The following is a 6,338-nucleotide window of genomic DNA, read 5'->3' as shown; positions in this document are numbered from 1 at the left end:
GAGTGACACTGATTTTCTGGCTAGGATCTGGAATGACAAAATATAGGCAGGCCCATGGGAGGTGAACAGCTGTTAAGGGGAAAGGACCTGATTATTAGATGGAGAATCAAGGAACCATGAGGCCTGGCTACTGGATGCTCATCCACTCAGATCCTGAATTCAGGAGTTGCTTCCAAGAGTGGACATAAGCCTGGAGATAAAAATCTGCAAGAAATGAGGGAAAGGCACCAGGGCTCCGTCACTGACTGCATTATAGAGAATAGGTATAGTTGATAACAGAAGACTAACAACTGAGGTGGGGGGGTGTCCCGGTCACCCCACCTTTATTCCCAGGGATGGCCGGAGACCTGTGAGCAGCTACCAGAGAGGGTGACAGGGAGCAGTGTCCTCAGGGAGAGTGGGATTTCTGTCAGAGCACAAAAGTGAAGGCAGTGTTTACGGATGAGAGAGAGATAGGAGAAATCTGCTTAGGGCAACCAAATTTAGCAATTCCAAACATCAAAATATAATGTCCAAGTCATGCTGACAATTACAGCATTATATGTAATTCATTGTACTTTCTGCACCAAAATATTCTTAATATCTAAACCTGCAACAAATTCACAACTCCTTATTTTCCAAGCAGATCACAATCAATATAATATCCTATTGGAACATCTCTGTTTCTGGGCTGATAGCTGCTGTGAACTATGGCAGAGTATGGTGATCATCCAGAAACCTCTCTGGGGTGAAACCAGATAAAGTGTTGAGGGAGCAGAAGAGGCCAGAGTGGAGAAGGACCCTCAAGGGTGTTTGTTTGTTTGGGGCTGGAGGCAAGCTGGATGAGCATGCCAGTAAAGGAGACAGAGAAAGAGGACAAAAAAACATAAAAGCTTGAGTAAGATACAAGTTCAACTTGAGATGCCTGCAGGCCAGTAAGTTGGGCTCTCCAGGAGCCATTGGAAAAAGGAGTCTGGAACTCAGGAGAGCAGCAAGGTTGGAGATATTCTGGAGTCATCATTCAGGTATGTAGAAGCTGAGGCAGGTGAATGGGTGAAACGTCTCAGGAAGAATACACAGAGAGGCCTTCTAAGTCCTGGGCCCCAAAGCTGATGTGACAGCAGCTCACCTGGCAGTGGCCAGCCTATGCCAGCCACTGAAAGGGGGGATACCATGCTGAGCCACCTTGGATCTTGAGGCAAAAGGAAAACTCAGTACTACTGAGCCTGCCTGCAGTGCTGAATACTGTCTCCCAAAGATTTGTGTCCACCGGAGCCTCAGAGTGGGCCTTTATTCAGAAACAGGGTCTTTGCAGATAGAATTAGGTTGAGATGAGATGAGATCATACTGGATTAGGGTGGGCCCTAAATCCAATGACTGGTGTCCTTATAAGAGGAGGAAAGACACACAGACACCCAGGGAAGGAGGCCATGTGAAGATGGAGGTAGAGGTTGCAATGATGCAGCTACAAGCCAAGGAACACCCAAGGTTTCGGCAACCACCAGAAGCTAGGGGAGAGGCCTGAGGTTCCCCCTGAGAGCATCCAGCCTCCAGAAGTGGAGACAAGACACTTCTGTTCAGCCACCCAGTTTATGGTACTTTGTACAGAAACCCTAGGAAATTAATATGCCTGTATTGAAATTTTAATATTTTATTAGAGATTTCTTACTATTAATTTTGATTTTTTTTAATATTGCATTAAAATAATATTGATTACTGAGTGTTTTGGTGCCCCCTCAAATTTTGCCCCTAAAGCAAGTCTCACTTGCTTCACCCAAATCCAGGCCTTGGGGCAGGTTTTCACTACTTTTTTTGAATTACTAACACACAAGTTTCTCCTCAGTCAGTCAGTTTGGAGACGTAGAATGTACGTCCAAAGAACAAAGAGTAAAAGCAAGCGAGCATAATTTCTAAATAAAAGTGTTGATTTCTTCGGCAAGGGATGATTACATGTTCTCCTCCCTCACAGCAGGAATGCAGCCCATCTCTTGGAAGGGACACACAGATATTGGCAAGCCTTATTAAAAACAGTGGGCACAGTCTGACAATTCCATCTGCTTCCCTGGGAAAGAAAAATCATTGCATGGCAGTTTCAGTGGCCTTGAACCCTAAATAGGGGATTTAATGACTATGTTGTATTCACTTTGAGAAAACAGCTAAAGGAAATTTCTCTTAGAGTTGAATGTGAGTATGACAGAGTTGGGTATAGAATAAGTGGCAGTTTTAGAACATGGCCCCAGGACTTACAGGGTAAACATATAACATTATACAGACATTATGGGAATAATAGAATTTATCATTTTTTTTCTCTTTTCACTATTCAGCTACCAAATGTCATTAAAATAAATCATTCTTATTTTCCCCCAGCTTTACTGAGATATAATTGACATATAACATTATGTAAGTTTAAGGTGCACAATGTGATGATGTGATACACATGTAAATTGCTAAATATTTACCACAATTGGGGAGGGCGGGGATAGCTTAGTGGTAGAGTGCATTCTTAGCATGCACAAAGTCCTGGGTTCAATCCCTGGTACCTCCATTAAATAAATAAACCAACCCCACCACCCCCACAAAAAGTCCTGATGAAATAAAATTTATTTTTTAATAAAAAGAGTAGTTAACACATCCTTCACCTCACATAATTACCATTTGTTGTTGTTGTTATGTTGAGAACATTGAAGATCTACTCTGTTATTGGGAAAACTGGATAACCACATGCAGAAGTATACAGTTTGACTCTTATCTTACACTACTCACAAAAATGAACTCAAAATGGAGTAAAGACTTAAGCAGAAGACCTAAAGCCATAAAACTCCTAGAAGAAAACATAGCTGAAAAACTTGACATTGGTCTCAGCAGCAATTTCCTGAACATGATACCAAAGGCACAAGCAACAAAAGCGAAAATCAGTAAGTGGGACTACATCAAACTAAAAAGCTTTTGTGCAGCAAAAGAAAAAACCAACAAAATGAAAAAGCAACCCACAGAATGGAAGAAAGTATTTGCAAATCATATGTCTGATAAGGGGTCGTTTACAAAATATATGAAGAACTCATACGACTCAGTAAAACAAACAAAAAACGCAATTAAAAAGTAGGCAGAGGAACTGAACAGAGTTTTCCAAAGATGATATATGATGGTCAACAGGCACATGAAAAAGTGCTCCACACCTCTAATCATCAGGGAAATGCAAATCAAACCACAAGGTATCACCTCACTCCTTTGGGTATCATCAAAAAGACAAGCGATAAATGTTGGCAAGAATGTGAAGAAAAAGGAATCCTTCGAACTGTTTTGGTGGGAATGCAAATTGGTGTAGCCACTATGGAAGATTCCTCAAAAAATTAAACATAGAACTACCATATGACCCAGCAATCCCACTTCTGGGTATGTAAAGGAACTGAAATCAGGAAGCAGAGCTATCCACACTCCCACGTTCACTGCAGGATTATTCACATTAGCCAAGATCTGGAAACAACCTAAGTGTCCATCAATGGATGAATAGATAAAGAAAATGTGGTGTATATTTATAATGGAATGCTATTCAGACATGAGAAAGAAGGAACTTAAGCTGTTTGAAACAACTTGGAATTGAGGGCATTATGCTAAATGAAATAAGTCAGACAGAGGAAGACAAATACTGTATGATCTCAGTTATATGTGGAATCTAAAAAAGCCAAATTCAGACAGTAGAGTCACCAGGGGCTGGGGGGTAGGGAAATGGGAAAGGGTATTGGTCAAAGGGTTTGAACTTCCAGTTAAAAGATTAACAAACTCTGGGCACCTAATATGCAGCATGGTGATTATAACTAATAATACTGTATTACATATTTGAATGTTGAGAGTAGATCTCAGTGTGAATGCTGAAAGAGTAGATCTTAAGTGTTCTTGCCACACACAAAAAAAGGTAATTATGTAACAGGATGGAGGTGTTAACTAACTATGGTGGAAATAATTTTACAATATATAAATGTATCAAATCAGCACATGGTACACCTTAAACTCATACAGTGTTGTCAATTGTATCTCAATAAAGCTGAGGGGAAAAAGATTTACTCTCTAAGCAGCTTTCAAGTATACAGTACGGTATTGTTGACTACAGTCACCAAGTTGTACATTACATCCCCAGAATTCATTGTAACTAGTTTGTACCCTGTGACTAATATGTCCTCATTTCCTCCACCCCACCTAGCCCCTGGTAACCAGCATTCTACTGTGTTTCTGGGTTTGGCTTTTTAAGTTTCCACATGTAAGTGTGATCATATAGTATTTGCCTTTCTCTGACTCATTTCACTTAGCATAATGCCCTCAAGGTTCTCACAATTTTTAAATTATGGAATACAGAGCAGTGCATTTTCTTTCATATAGGGAACTAAAACATAAACCAAACTTCAGGAGTACCTTCAAATGTTTTGGCAAAATACAAACTATGTTCCCAACCAACTTCTGCAAGTTTTTGTTGACCAAGCACAATAAAACAACACCAACAGAGAAATTGGTAATAAGAGAGCATACATCAGTCAGCTGGCAATAGTATATGTTAGTGAATTGTATTACTCATTTTAAATTAGATATGAATTCCTTATTAGTAGGCATGTTCGCTCAGAGACCACAGAATTGGAAATAGCAGAAAAGGCTCTGCCTCCTGTCATGTTAAGCAAGTGACTCCCTGTTCTTTAGGTTCCCCAAGTGCAGAACAAGAGTAACAACATCCACTGGCAGAACTGAGAACAGGGGCCACCACGTTGAGAAGCCTTCAGGCTGGCATGTAGTCTGGAGCCCCTGGTATATTATTATTTCACAGATAGAACCCCTATGATTATTTCTTCTGGGGCAGCTAAAGCTACAGGTTTACTCGGTGAAAGACACATCATCTGAGGCAATGTATCACAGAGGCGTGCACAGGGGTTGACTGGAAGTGATGTGTCTCTTGGGTTTTATAGAACCTACTATGTTGTTATTTCCGAGTTGAGTCTTGTAGCATTTAGAGCACCTCTCTGTTTATATAATTTTTTTCTCCTGTTTCTGATTCTAAACCGCTCACCACACACTCCCTCACTTTTATTCACTATTCTCTCTCTCCTCATATACACTTCCTGCTTTCCCTGAACATCTACAGAAGAATGTAGGAGGCAGCTATAAGAAGAAAATGTGTATCTAACGATACACGAATTTACCCCTCCCCCCCAAAAAACACTTAAAGCAAAAAAAAAAAAAACAACTTTAAAAAATTCTTCTGTTTATTTCCTTTTATGGTCATCTAAGGGAGAGGCATTTAAAGGAGGAAGGAAAGGCTGGCTCAACTATCAAAAAAAAAAAAAAAAAAAAAGAGGAAGTCAAAGAAATAGAGAAAGCAAAGGAGGAGTGAGGAGATACAAGAAGAGACCTCAGGAAGAAAACCAAAATCATGGAAAGTAGAAAAAGACAAGTGAGGGAGAAGGGCAAAAAAAAAAAAAAAAAAAAAAAAAAAAACAGGCAAAAAACGCTTAGGCCCAGCGGGTTCTAAAGACAGCCTTCGTCAAGCTGGACACAGTATTGACCTGGCCTGAATTCCACCCCTCTGGGGCAGATCACAGAAATCTTTGGGTCTATTTTATCGTCTGTAAAAGGTACGCAAAACCTTTGCCCCTTGTAAGTTTAAGTTCATATTTTATTTTTGATACACCTCTTTTTTTGTGTGTTGGCTTTAAGGTTACAAAACTAAATTGAAATCTCATCAAGCCAGATGAGGTAATGCTTATCCCAGCCTCGATATACAAAGCTTTCATTTTATGGATGTCAGTCGTCCCCTTTACACACTAAGGGAACACACAAAACGACAAGCAAAAGCCTCCAAATACACCCAAATAACACAGTTTGTAGTTCCCTTTTAACAGAGCTCCCAGGTTGAAAGGAGATCAACTAGGGTGTGGGGTCGTTTTCACCCTTTTCAGGAAACGGGCACAGTTTAAAGGCTTAATTTGAAGTCTTAGGAAATTACAAAAGAGGTTTCCTTTCCAAGAGCTGTTCAGGCCAGAGGAGGAACAGACGACCTCCCCACCCCGCCAGCCCCGCGCTTGGCATCAGATTACGACTAAGCGGGAGGATTCTTCTAATGACGTCACAAGAGGCCGGCGCCGCGGGGGGCGGAGGGAGGGGCCGGTGACTAGCCGACCGCGCAGAGACGGAAGGCCGGCGGATGGAGAAGGCCGACGAGCTAGATCCGGCAGCTGGCGGAGGGAGCCGCAAGATCGCGACGCGAAGGCAGAGCGCGGCGCGCGTGCGCGGGGCGTGGCCCTGGAGTCGCCGTCTTTACGGCTCGTGAGTGGTTTTTCCCGGTTGCCGTCGCGGCCTGGCAGGCTGCAGCCTTCCTA

Source organism: Camelus dromedarius, chromosome 2 (assembly GCF_036321535.1).
Source record: "Camelus dromedarius isolate mCamDro1 chromosome 2, mCamDro1.pat, whole genome shotgun sequence".
In the NCBI taxonomy this organism is placed as follows: Eukaryota; Metazoa; Chordata; class Mammalia; order Artiodactyla; family Camelidae; genus Camelus; species Camelus dromedarius.
Note: the sequence above shows the minus strand (reverse complement) of the source record.